This window comes from Cryptomeria japonica, chromosome 5, assembly GCF_030272615.1.
Source record: "Cryptomeria japonica chromosome 5, Sugi_1.0, whole genome shotgun sequence".
NCBI classification, from domain to species: Eukaryota; Viridiplantae; Streptophyta; class Pinopsida; order Cupressales; family Cupressaceae; genus Cryptomeria; species Cryptomeria japonica.
In genome coordinates this window covers 729,459,239-729,473,663 of record NC_081409.1, presented here as the reverse complement: position 1 = coordinate 729,473,663, position 14,425 = coordinate 729,459,239, and the positions used below count along the sequence as shown (strand labels likewise).

The 14,425-nt window shown below is 35.2% G+C and overlaps 1 long non-coding RNA gene across 2 annotated transcripts; it reads left to right on the top strand.

The window, feature by feature from the left end:
- Window positions 1–8,410: 8,410 nt before the first annotated feature.
- On the top strand, window positions 8,411–10,399 carry LOC131070042 (uncharacterized). Of its 2 annotated transcripts, none has more exons than XR_009372718.1 (2): window positions 8,411–9,205; window positions 9,586–10,399. It is a non-coding gene; the product is annotated as an uncharacterized LOC131070042 (long non-coding RNA). The 2 variants fall into 2 exon arrangements; XR_009372717.1 differs by having other exon boundaries at window positions 8,411–9,190; window positions 9,586–10,044.
- The last annotated feature ends 4,026 nt before the right edge of the window (window positions 10,400–14,425 follow it).

Genomic DNA, 14,425 nt, shown 5'->3' with positions numbered 1-14,425 from the left:
TGATATATAATTTTTATAAGTCAATAACAAAAAAAACTAGACCTATATTTTATTGTAACGTATAAATATTTTTGTGTATATCAAAATTAATTTTTTTGTTCACTAAAACATGGGCATTGATCTACAAAATGGAATGCAACTTCTCTAAAATTTTTGACATTGTTTGTTATTGAACTCCATATCTCAAAAAAAATAGAGGTCATTGTATTTTTGTAATGGGCATATGATTATAAAATTATTAAATCTATAATATGTGATCCTAAGGGGAATGTCATATGTACACTAGGATGTTATAAGGGGTCATATGTGGTCCTAAGGGGTCACGCACATGTGTTATAACACAGGTGACCCCTTAGGACACTGTACATGTGATCTTAAGGGATCGTATGTCGTAGACACTAGGATGTTATAAGGGGTCACACATGTATAGTGTTAGAACACACATGCATGACTCCTTATGACTGGACATATGACCCCTTATAGGACACTATGTGATCCTAAGGGGTACACGTTGTATACAATAGGATGTTATAAGGGGTCATATGTGGTCCTAACGGGTCACAAATGTGTTAACGCATGCATGACCCCTTAGGACCACATATGACCCCTTAGGACACTATGTGAAGGACTAAGGGGTATGTCGTTCACACAGATTTTATAAGGGGTCATATGTGGTTCTTAGGGGTCATGCACGTGTTAGAACACATGTGTGAGCCCTTAGGACCACATATGACCCTTTAGAACACTATGTGATCCTAAGGGGAATGTTGTACGTACACTAGGATATTATAAGGGATCATATGTGGTCCTAAGGGGTCACGCATGCGTGACCCCTTAGGACCACATATGACCCCTTAGGACACTATGTGATGGACTAAGGGGTATGTCATTCACACTAGGATTTTATAAGGGGTCATATGCAGTCCTAAGGGGTCACACGTGTTAGAACACATGCATGACCCCTTAGGACCACATATGACCCCTTAGGATCACATAGTGGGGAATGTCATATGTACACTAGGATGTTATAAGGGGTCATATGTGGTCCTAAGGGGTGACGCATGTGTGACCCCTTAGGACCACATATGACCCCTTAGGACACTATGTGATGGACTAAGGGGTATGTCGTTCACACTAGGATTTTATAAGGGGTCATATGCAATTCTAAGGGGTCAGGCACATGTTAGAACACATGTGTGACCCCTTAGGACCACATATGACCCCTTAGGACACTATGTGATCCTAAGGGGAATGTTGTATGCACACTAGGATGTTATAAGGGGTCATATGTGGTCGTAAGGGGTCACACATGTGTGACCCCTTAGGACCACATATTCAACCCCTTAGGACACTGTACATGTGATCTTAAGGGATCGTATGTCGTAGACACTAGGATGTTATAAGGTGTCATATGTCTAGTCCTAAGGGGTCACACATGCATGACCCCTTATGACCACATATGACCCCTTCTAGGACACTATGTGATCCTAAGGGGTACGTGTTGTATACAATAGGATGTTATAAGGGGTCATATGTGGTCGTAATGGGTCACACATGTGTTAACGCATGCGTGACCCCTTAGGACCACATATGACCCCTTAGGACACTATGTGATGGACTAAGGGGTATGTCATTCACACTAAGATTTTATAAGGGGTCATATGTGGTTCTAAGGGGTCACGCATGTGTTAGAACACATGCATGACCCCTTAGGACAACATATGACCCCTTAGGACACTATGTGATCCTAAGGGGTATGTCGTACACACTAGGATGTTATAAAGGGTCATGTGTGGTCCTAAGGGGTCACACATTTGTTAACACATGCGTGACCCCTTAGGACCACATATGACCCCTTAGAACCGCATGTGACCCCTTATAAAAACCTAGTGTGTACGACATATTACCCCTTAGTAGAACACATGCGTGACCCCTTAGGACCACGCGTGACCCCTTAGGGTCCATTATGTGATCCTATATGGTCCTAAGGGGACGTATAGTGTCATCAGAGGCATATGTGGTCATGTTGTGTGTGTAATAGGATGTGAAAAGGGGTCACATTGTAGAGGATTTATTTTGTCTAATTTGTTTAAATTTGTTATCTAAGTTTTCTAATGTTTTTTTAAATTTAAATTTATTAATTTTTCTAACATTTTAATTTATTATATTTAGATTTGTAACATTTTTCTAATTTTTTTTTTTACTAATGTTTCTCTAAGTTCTAATTTACTACCTTAGTTTTCTAAGTTTTTCATAACATTTTTTTTAAAAGTTGAAAAAAAATACATATACAGTTATGTAATTTTAAAAACAAATTGACAAATTTAAATCAAAACATTAAATTTTCAAACGTTTTTCTAAAATACTGAAAAACAATAAATATATAATTATTTAATTAAAAAATAAATTAACAAACAAATTATTTATTAATTTTTAAATAAAATTAATATAAAAAAAGGACATTATTAAACAAAAAAAAGGGTTATTTTGTGCACCTAAAATAATGTAGGTCGAAAGCTGAAAAGTGAGATGCCCTGGTTGCTGCAGACAGGGCATGGTGACGTGGCGCTGATGTCAGGTTCGCTCTAACCCCCTATGGACAAAGAAAATTACAAGTTTGAAAATAACTGTTTAACTGTTGTTTTTCAGATTTTATAGAAGTTTGAAAAAAAACAATTTTAAATTGGGTTCAATTGAATGGGGGGTTCGAGGGAACCCCCCTTAAAAATAAATATTTTAAGGGGTTCGATCGAACCCGTGTCCGATGGTGGGTTCGATCGAACCCGTGTCCGATGGTGGGTTCGATCGAACCCAGAGGGGGGGGCTCACTCGAACACCCCTAGTTCGTTCAAACGCCACCCCCACACCAACCAAAATTCTCCACTTTCGCCAATTTCCTTCGTTGGCAAAAGTGGGAACCATTAATGTGGGATAGCCCATACAATGGTCTACAATCTTGCATGTTAAACCTCCATAAAATTGAATTCACATTCTTACTGTGGCCTAGCCATAGCTTTCTATTAACTCTATATCTTCTAATTTCCATCCCAAGAATGTGTTTTGTTGCACCAAGATCTTTCATTTCAAATTTAGCAACAAGTTGAGACTTTAGTTCTAGAATCATACCTTTCCCTTTATAAACCAATGGATAACATATCATCAGCATAGAATGCAATGTACAAGAAATGATCACCATCAAATTTATAATTAACATAGTGATCTGATTTAGCACGTTCAAATCCCAAACTCAACACATATGTATCAAATTTTTGGTACCACATCCTAGGACTCTGTTTGAGGCCATACAAAGATTTCTTCAATTTACAAACCAAATTAATTTTATCTTTCACTACATTGCTTTGGTTGTGTCATATAAATATCCTCCTCCAAATCACCATGAAGGAAAATAGTTCACAACCATTTTCTCAACCTCTAAATCATAAGTAGTAGCAATAGAAAGCAAAAATCGAATGGATGTCATTTTTGCAATAGGAGAAAATATCTCACCATAATCAACACCCTCAACCTGGGAGTAGCCTTTTGCATCCACAATCATGGACCGATTGTAAGCTTCCTCTATCTTCTCTCATTTTATTTTAATGTTGCCTATTCCATATTACTAGTTTAGTTCTTTATTATATCATTTACTTGATAGTGTAGTCACATTTGTCATTTTTGTATGGTCTCTATACTCTATTTGTATAGGATGACAACATGTTGCGTTGGTGTCCTAGTTTCAGATGCTCATCCTCAAGATAGAGGCTTAGCAGGGTCTTCCAGAAACTTTTTTTTTTTGTCATTAATCTCATTTTGTACATAGCATCCCCTAGCTCACCTTTAACACCAATTTAAGTGAGGTAGAGCGAAGGTAGGTTTGTCCCTTGAGATTCATTACCTTGAGGGTGACAAATCTCGTCCTCTACAATATGAAGGAAGTTATCCACACCTATGAACCAAAGGTACCAAGGAATTCATCTCTTAAGATATTCAAATTAGGGTAAGTCCAAACATGTGATCCCAAAAAGGTAATATAATATGAGACTTCAATAATTGGGAGTTGAGAGTTCCTCTTATGGGTACCTGAATAAGAACAATTTGAAACACACAATCTCAACAAGATAGTGTAGTGAAAAGTGTTAGGGATCAAAGTTTGAAGATACCACATACCATGTATCATATTAGGATTATTCTCACATCCTTGACTCCAAAAATGGTTACATAGAAAAATGTTAGAAGTTGAGGATTATGGATACTAGGGGAAAGGTACTTAGGTAAAGAGATGATCAAAACTCTAACTTTGAAGAGTAACTTAATGAAAATGAATCAAGGATCTAGGGGTTGGATGAAAAGCATGCAAAGAACACAAATTTTGAATTATAATAAAGTAGTGGGAAAGAATGAGGCTTAGAAGAAATGGATAATAGGATGGAAAATTCCAAAAATTTGGAAAGAAAATTTAGTGAAGGAAAAAATAGGTGAAAGATATGTTGGGATGAGAAAGTCTAAAAATCCAACATTCAACACATCCTTAGAAAATTGAACACAAAAGCTCCACACTTAGAATTTTCTATGATGCTTGTAACTTCCAACACATTGATGACACATGCGAAACAACAAAGGACAAAAGAAGGAAAATTGACACATGGAAACCCAACAAGAGATGTCTCAAATAAATTATAAAAATTAGGTAGATTGAGACAAATACACAGCATAGGTGTGTAACAAAGAGAAAAGAGACACTACAATAGACAAAGTTGGAAAAAAAATCATAATACTAGTTAAGATGAGGCATGTCCAAATAGTCCTTCTCAATGAAAAAAGCCAATTGGTGTTATTTTTTACAATGTCCAGAAGAGATGGTAGATAAATAAGGATTGCAAGTTTGGTTAGTAAGGTGAATGGTAATAGTAAGGTAGAGGTAATAGTTGAAGTAGCCAATTTAAACTAGTAATTTATGTTTTCTTTTACAATTAACTACATTTAACAATTAAAAAGTGTTTTATTAGGTCTAACTTTAAAAAAATTGAACAATTAAACCTTCTTCCCAAAATTCAAATAATCTTTGAAACAATTAAATGTTTTTCCAAATTAAAATCTACGACACACAAAAACATTTTCTTTTAAAATTAACACAAAAGACAAAACCTAAAATCCCTCGCCTTTAGTTATAAATAAGGATTGCAAGGTTGGTTGGTAAGGTGAATGGTAATAGTAACATAGAGGTACTAGTTGAAGTGGTCAATGCAAGCTGATAATTTGTGTTTCTTTTTACATTTGACTATGTTGAACAATTAAGTAATTTTTAGTTAGCTCTAATTTTCAAACAAATTGAATAATTAAACCTTCTTCCAAGAACTCAAATCTATTTTTCAAACAATTAAACATTTTCCCAAAATAAAATTAACAATGCACTGAAACATTTTCTTTTGAAATTAATACAAAAGACAAAACTTGAAATCCCTCACCCGTGAATCAAAAGCCTATTTTGCCCTATGCACATTTATAATATATATCCATTTTCTAAACAATTGAACATTTTCCCAAAATAAAACTTACAACGCACTTAAACGTTTTCTTTTCAAAATCAACACAAAAGACAAAACCTGAAATCCCTCACCGTGAATCAAAAGCATATTTTACCCTATGCACATTTATAATATAAAATCCATTTTCTGAATAGTTGAACGTTTTCCCAAAATAAAACTTACAACGCACTTCAACATTTTCTTTTCAAAATCAACACAAAAGACAAAACCCGAAATCCCTCACCGCAAATCAAAAGCATATTTTACCCTATGCACATTTATAATATAAAATTCATTTTTTGAATAGTTGAACATTTCCTCAAAATAAAACTTACAACACACTTAAACATTTTCTTTTCAAAATCAACACAAAAGACAAAACCTGAAATCCCTCGCCGTGAATCAAAAGCAATATTTTACCGTACAAATCCCTTTCCTTACATACCCCTACCCATCTCCAAATTTGACAACTCATATGGGGACCTCCTATGCCAACATCAGGGCCCTTAGATGTGGGTTCATATAACCCCTAATAATTGATTATAGTTGTGGGCACATAAGCCAAAAGATAGCCATTCATTGCTCATGTTGCATTCCCTTGATTCTTAAGGTTTAAAAGTTTTAAGGTATTTACAGGAGAGGTTGTCATGTCTTGTGTGGTACAGTGGGGCCTATCCACATGGCTCCATGTGAAAGACTTTGGATTAGTGGTTATAGAGAAAAAACAATCCTTTATGGCAAAGCAAGAAAGTGGGCATTGAGAGTCTCTTCGCTATCACATTAAGAATAATGAATAATAATATTTATTTGATTAAATAGATGAAGGGGACATTACACCGGCCAAGAGGACGCTATGTTTGTTTGTGTAGCTGTCAACCTTAACGGTCACGCCCCTCTTTTCGCTCTGCTTTTGTGTGGGGTTACGCTTGTCTTTTTAATGGGGAAATGGACGGCCACGATGCCGCGCATGGCCAACGTAAAAGCGACGTCGATGAAAAGTAAATCGATTAAATATCAATATGTCAATACTATAATTAATATTTTGGAGGAAAAAAAATTGTTGTGGCTAAGGTTACTGTTGCGTTACGGCCCCACCATCGACCATGGTGTTTCCTAATCATTTTTCTAGTCCATGTCTCCTTTTATCTCTAGGGTTTTTGTGTTCTCCTATGGGTTGGTTTCTAGTTTTATGTTCCAAGTCTTGATAGGTGGTTTGATTTACAAGAATTGCAGTTTAACTCGAGAAAAAGGTGGTTGAAAATTATGATTAAAAATTATGATTTTATTAATCAGTGTATTCATATGTAAATGTGTATAGTATTCATCTTAATTTAGAATAGAAGAAGAAAAAAAAATATTGTTAAACAATTTGATCATTAAGAAAAGCTCAAAAATTATTCATGGTGTAAAGAAAAGTTAATTTATCTATAGGTCATGCATTTTGTTTACTGGTAAGAATTCATGTATGTCTTAAAGGGATTATGCGACTAAGATATGCACAAATCTTATGTATTTAAAGAATTCAAAGTTTGCTTTATGAATAAGGATCTCAACATGATGCTAGAAAATTAAGAGATTTGTTTGAGTGACAAGAATTCCAATAAAATGTCAAGGAATTAAAAGATCTATATGAATATTCACTAATAACGCTTAATTTAAATTTAATCAATTGACAATATAATATAAATAGAGAAAACTTTTAACTAAAAGATGCACTTTAGTGTTGTGACTTATATCATCTAAAAAGTAAACTTTGAATATAATGAGATACATACATGTAAGCAATATTAAAAAATAGGATGATTGATTCTGGATACAATTATGTATTCATTTTTTCATCAACATCTCAGGTCACACTCTGCGACCCATCATCTTAGGATCACAGAGTGTGACTCAAAATGTTGATGCAAAAAATGAACACACATTCGAATTCAAAAGTAATCATCCTAATTTCAAGGATTGTGAAAAATTGACATCTTTAATATGAAATATTTTCTATGCATTCATGTAAAAAAATGGTTTCATATAACTAAGCATAAATATATCTAGCACAACATTTTTTTTATCAATTTAACATGAGCCACATAGTCATACCCTTTTGCAGTTCACGATCTTAATCAATACAATAATATTATAAAAGTTCAATGGGTATTTTGCAATATGAAATATTTTATACACATTCATGAAAAACAATAATATTCATACAACTAAACATACATATATTTGGCACAACATTTGTCTATTAATTTTAAATGACTCAAAAATTCATAATCTTATATAATTCACAACCTTGATCAATACAATAATATTATAAAAGTTCAATATATATTTCGCAAGTTGCTTGCAACTTTACACTATGATTGTGACCAAACATATTCATATAATTTTAACAAATATAATAGATGATATTCGTAAGTAAATAACTGACATATTACACACAACACACTTTCATTTATTTAAGATCTAGGTCCCCACATTGAAAGATCTAGGTCCCCACATAAAGAGTCAATGTATTAACTAAAAACATACTAACTATAACAACTCTTTCTATTTTAACATAAATCATTTATCAAAAACCCTACCAACTTAAAACTCTACTATAAATTAGTCATACACCAAAACCGTCCAAAACTTCCACCTCACCCACACTACCATGAATGAGACACTCATCTTAGAAGGTGGACTAGCATGACACCATTCTGAGGCCCATACCTTCCTCATCATAACAACATTGTTATTATTGCTAACACCACCATAACCAACATCAATTATTACTATCAATCAGCTTCACCCCATGGGCACCTTATCTCACCCATAATCATTCTATACCACTTATTACTATCAATCAACTGCAATCAATTGACACCTAAACAGGCCCATTTTCATTGTATAGTGAACAAAACTCTCTATTTAAGCCCAAGCTTAAGCACCCAAATCCCACAACTGAGTGCCCAAGCATACAAACTTCCTTTGTGGGCTTTCCCTCCACTAATTCAGTAAGGATTTGTGGGCATTAGGATTCTAATCAAGCAATTTTTAGCATAGTTTTTAAGAAGGTTTGGACTGAATCAAATCAGTTTTGTATGATAAGACTGAATATCTTGGCGTGCACTTGATATGGTACATGACAGAGAAAAAAGAAATCGCAGAGAGGCGTCGTGCAGTACTGAATACTTAGTTGCCTTCTTCTGCAAGCTCTTCTTTCATGGCTTAAATTCCATGATGGAAAGGTGGAAAGGCGTAAGCATAATAATATGTGGGATAACAGAATCCTCCCATGCTTTTCCACAGCTTTCTTGAACTGAGAGCTCAGACTGCACCACAGATTTTATTGTTTATTACTTTTTTTTTGTTAAGGTGGTCTTTCGTCCGGGCAGATCTGAGTTCAGAGCTCAAGAAAGCTGTGGGAAAATATAGAAGGATCTCATGATCTTGGGACTCGAAGAGAAATTTGCCTTTAAAGCTACGGTGAAGTTAAGTTTTCAAAAGTTAGTTGTAAATTTTAGTCTATTTATGAGCCCATCTTGAGATTGATATCATGGATTTGGTTTTTGTATCTATTGAATGCAGTAAGTACATTGATTGGTTTTTTGTTGATCCATGGCAGGAAAAAAAGAGTTGTAGAGGCGTACCAGGTGCCATTGAATCTTGATGATTGATCTCGGGTTAGTTCAAACTAGGTAGTTTTCCTTTTTGTTTTAGTACTTGTGTTCATTCATTTGTTTTCTTAAATAGAATAGTATCATGGCGTTTTTCTACTTGTCTTCAGCAATCATCTGACTAGCTATAGGACATTGATTAAATTTTTCCAACGACCCAAATGATAAGAGGATTCGTGCCTTTCCAAATCTCTGAAAAAGATCTGAGAATCATTTGGTATTGTCCTTGGTCCCCAGAAAATTTAATGTCCAGGGGAATGATTGATTGATTGATGATGATTCAAAAAGCATCCTTTGACTAGGATCTAGTGCCTGCTTTTTTGTTTCTTTGGACCTGTCATTGCTTGTATGATTGAAAGACACGGGGGCTAAACTTCTGAAATGTATCTGAATGACTGCAGTCTTATTTGCTGAAGGATCTCTCTACTGTACACCGTATTTGTTGGAATTATAAACAAAAGATTCATTATTGCTGTGGAACATTTCATTTCATTTGAGGAGCAAGAGTGGGTATATTATCTGTTTGATACTCAAAACAACCAATGTTTATGTAGGACGCTTCTATTTTGGTTTCAAAAGGAGGTTATGAAATTCGTGTTAGTCATATTAATGTAAAATCTCAGCCATTGTTAGGCGCGATCGATGGTGCAGACTGGTCGTGTGCTGGTAGCCGTAGCACGACAGTGCCGGTTTTGGAGCCAATTTAGCTTCTGTCATTTATGTAAGCCCGCATCTATTCTAGCTCTAAAACGACATTGTTGTACCACGGAATGTTAGTAACACAAACATTACACATCGTTGATCGTGCAAACAACGACTGTGATTTTTCTTAAAAGTCAATAACACGCATTTTATAACCTTGTTTTGGAGTCAAAATAGTTGCGTCTGTTTAGGTAATATGGGTAGTTAACGCATGGGCTACAAATCATTGATTATTGTTATTAGATTTTTTTATAAAAAAATTAATTGATATTTCAAGGGTATGCAAGCGACCTAACCAAGTGATTCAAGAGTCTTTATCTTAGGCTTACTTTTTGTCGAGTTTTGGAGTGCCGAAGAGGTGATGTAGGGAAAGACTAATCCCTTTGAGGTGAGAGTCATGCTCAAAATAGTAGCCACCAAGTTAGCCATACCAAATGCTTGAGTTGTGGGATCACGCCATTTCTGATTTTATAAATCAGTATAAATATTTTAATTATATTTATTTGAAAGATATGGGAGATATTATAATCTTAAAGTATTTGTATTAGATATTTGGTATAAATTAAATTTGAGATTGATGTTTCTAAACATCTTTTAGACAAATATATTTAAGGGGTCTATGTCGGTTTATCTATTCTAGATGTAATGAATGTTTGACAAGCAAATGATGATCAAAATTATGACAAAGAGTTTGCATTATCCATCTACTCTATTGCAATCCACACTCCCCCTAACTGTATTGTAATTACCTTTTAAACCACATAAATAATTGTAAAGAATATTTTATTTTATTTGACTTTGTCTCAAATTATTTTTCTAATATTCAATATAATTGTCAGAGATTAGACTCATAATATGTAAATTTTGGTTGGTATGTTCTAATGTATTATTGTTTTTTATACCACATGTATAACTTATCTCATAACTTTTGTTTGTTGTTCTTTTATTTAAATGTTTAAGACCAATTTTGTAATATTTCATAAAACTATAATATATTTTAAATTATGATATGTAAACCTCAATTCCAATTTATTATTCTTCTTATTATCTTTTATATGATTCCTGTAACTTGTCATGATTTTTTAGGGAAAGAAATACAATCACATTCTTAAATTTAAGATTAATAAATCAATATAAAGTAATAAATAATAGTCATATTTAAATAAAGAGTTGAGATTATAAATATAATTAAAAATTTAGAGAATCAAAATAATTTAGATTTGTTTTATCATTTTTGTGTAGTTGATGGAGGATGATTAGTTGTAGAACAAACTCAAAATTTGAGATTCAAATATCACAATTGTATCAAATTCTATATGAGATTTTTACAAATCTACCAAAAAGATTTCTCTATTCCTAAATAAGGTTGTGTGTACAATTCGGTCCTCTTGATAGGGTTTAAACCCTAGTGACATGGAAAAATTCTTTTTCTAGATTACAAATCTACCAAATTTATATGCTCATGGAATTTTATTCGTCTAAAACTATGTGGTGCTAATAAGAACCTTAGTGTGAAAGAAGTGTAGACAATTTCTTGACAATTACTCAATCTCTTTTTGATAAACAAGATTATAAATAATACTAGACAAAGATGATAACTCAATTGTGTGTGTGTGTGTGTGTGTGTGTGTGTGTGTGTGTGTGTGTGTGTGTGTGTGTGTGTGTGTGTGTGTATGTGTATGTGTATGTGTATGTGTATGCGTATGCGTATGCGTATGCGTATGCGTATGCGTATGCGTATGCGTATGCGTATGCGTATGCGTATGCATATGTGTATGTGTATACATATAAAGTCTTTTATTTTTATATGATATAATGTGGATGGTATTTGATAAGACAGTGTAATTGTAATAATTACTTAGAGAATGTCATAAAATACAAGATTGTAGGTGCTTAATTGAAAGTGCTTTGACCTGCACAAGCCAAAATGGAATAGACATGTTCTCTAAAAAGGTTAGCTAGAGAAAGAGGGAATATAATTGTAATTAGGAGAATAAGGTCAAAAGTAGTCCTACCTAAGGGTGATATGGAGGCAACCTATTTTTCCATCAATTTGGTTTCTTTGATGGTTTGCTTCTATCTCTTTCCGAGTTCCAAGTCTACCCCTCTAGACTTCTAAGGTCTTCCCTACCATTTGTTTGCTTATCTCACCTTCCTCAAGCTCACAAAGTAAGCTTGTTCACTAAATCCTTGCAGGGGTTTAGGACACACACACATTCACTCTCTTTTTGCAAACCACCCATCTTGTTTGGTTTAGCAAACTCTTCCCTATGGTTACACAATGTCTCATTTTCAGGTTTGTAGCCTTCTGGATCTTTTCCCAGTTCTCAGTAGTTTCCTTCCCCTGCAAGTTATCTCCTTCAAATTACTGATACCTAGCCGAACTATCACCAAGCTCACCTAGGCTCAGTATGCAGAAATGGTGATTGCCATTTCCTAGTCTCTCTCAACTGAAAACCTACTGTACATTTATGGCTCTGCTTGACAATCTCCAAAGATCTTGTGGAGTTTCAAGTCAGAGCCATTTGATTATTGCAAACAGGGAACACAAACTGAAAAAGGAAAGCTTTATTTACAGATCTCGAATTTATTCACGGGTTCAAACCAACAACTCACAGAATAGAGAAATGAAACAATTACATTAACAACATACATGAAAAGAACAAAACTGAAACTCTAATTTAAAACTAGAAAATGGACTTCTTTATTGCATTCCAGAAAAATGAAAAGTGTTCTCCAAGGCAATCGACAAAAAATGATCAATGATCCACAATCAAAGATCCATGATTAACCATTAGCCTCTTATAGATGCCCGTTGGGTCTTTTTATACATACATCCCCTATTTGGAACTCCTCCTATTGGACGAGATAAATCTTGTTACCAACGGTCTCCATTTGTAACCGCACCAATGATTTGAAATTTAACTGTCTGATCTTCCTTGATCTCTTTATGCGCTCTGCACGTGGCACCCCCTAATTAGATCCGGGGTCCCTTCCCTACCACCTTAGCACGACCTCACTAACCACCCAGAATGAAGCTCTCTTTTCAGGGCCCACCTTGGTCGCCAAGTCATGGAGGATAACATTCATGCATCTCACCATAGTGGTATAGCGACAATCATCTGATCATCCCGGACTTGCTCACTTGTTAACTCTCCTGAGTTGCTAACTTGTTGGGCCCCACCACTTGGTCGCCAAGCCGCGATGGATAACGTTCGTGCATCTCCATCATGCGGTATAGCGACAATTGTTGATCCACCTTCAACCTACATGGTCTTTAACTTGCTTCTTTTTGCACATGCTTTGTTGCCAAGTCGTGAGGATTATATGGCGATCATCTTCCCATCGAGGTATAGTGACAACCATAGGATAATCCGTGATCACCGTATGAATATAGGTCAAGTTAATCATTGGGGAAACTTGAAACTACTCCTTCCGATACTCGATAACAATACTCCAAGCACTGATGACTTATCGGGTCATCGGGGTAAGTGTGAACCACTCCAAACTCTGGCGAACTCTTCGAGGTAAGACTTGTTGATCGGGAGTAGGTCTTGCCGATAAGAGAAATTTAAAACTTAAACTAAACAAACATACAAATGGACTAGAGCCAGTCCTTATGTATTTACATGACCACTGGAAGGTCTCACAAGCCAAAATTGGTTAAGGGCATTTCAACCCTTAGGTGCTCCTACACCATACTCCCCCCAAAACAAAGAAGTCAAGTGACTAAGCACGGCAATAAGGAAAGATCAATTCCCAACTTAACAAAGTCTGATTCAGGGACCCAAGTCACTTCAGAATCAGATTTATGCATCCACTTGACCAAATGTTCCATGTAGACATGTTGTCTAGTCTTCTTGAGAATGTGGGAATCCAACACTTTCTCAGCCTGAGGCATGGAAGGAGAAAGTAATGGTAGGTCAACAAGTGACTGTTGAACATCTGAAACTTGCGCATCCTCCTTGGGAAGTTGTCCCTTGTAGACAACCAAATCTAGGACATTGAAAATGGGAGACAAAGCAATATTAGATGGCAAATCAATCTTATAGGCATTAGAGCCATACTTGGATAAAACTTTACAAGGGCCTATTCTTCTCATTTGTAGCTTGTTGGGAACCCCTTTCTAAAGTTGAGCCTTGTTCAAATGTACCATCACCAAATCTCCAACTGAAAATTGCACATCTCTCCAGGTGGTATCAACTCGGGCTTTAACATTTTGTGAAGAATCTTGGAGAGCTCACCTGACTTGGTCATGAACCTCCTTCATAGATTGAGAGACATTATCAGATTGACCACTTCTGTGCGACAGATTACCAAGATCTCGTAATTCCATAACACCTCGTGGATGAATACCATACACTGTCTCAAAAGGACTCTTCCCAATAGATCTGTTGACACTGTCATTGTAGGCAAACTTTTCCTAGTGAAGAACCTGATCCCAACTCTGTCCATATTCTTTTGTCAAACACCTTAAAAGGTTTCCAAGTGTCCTATTCACCACCTCTCTTTGACCATCTATTTGGGGATGATAGGGTG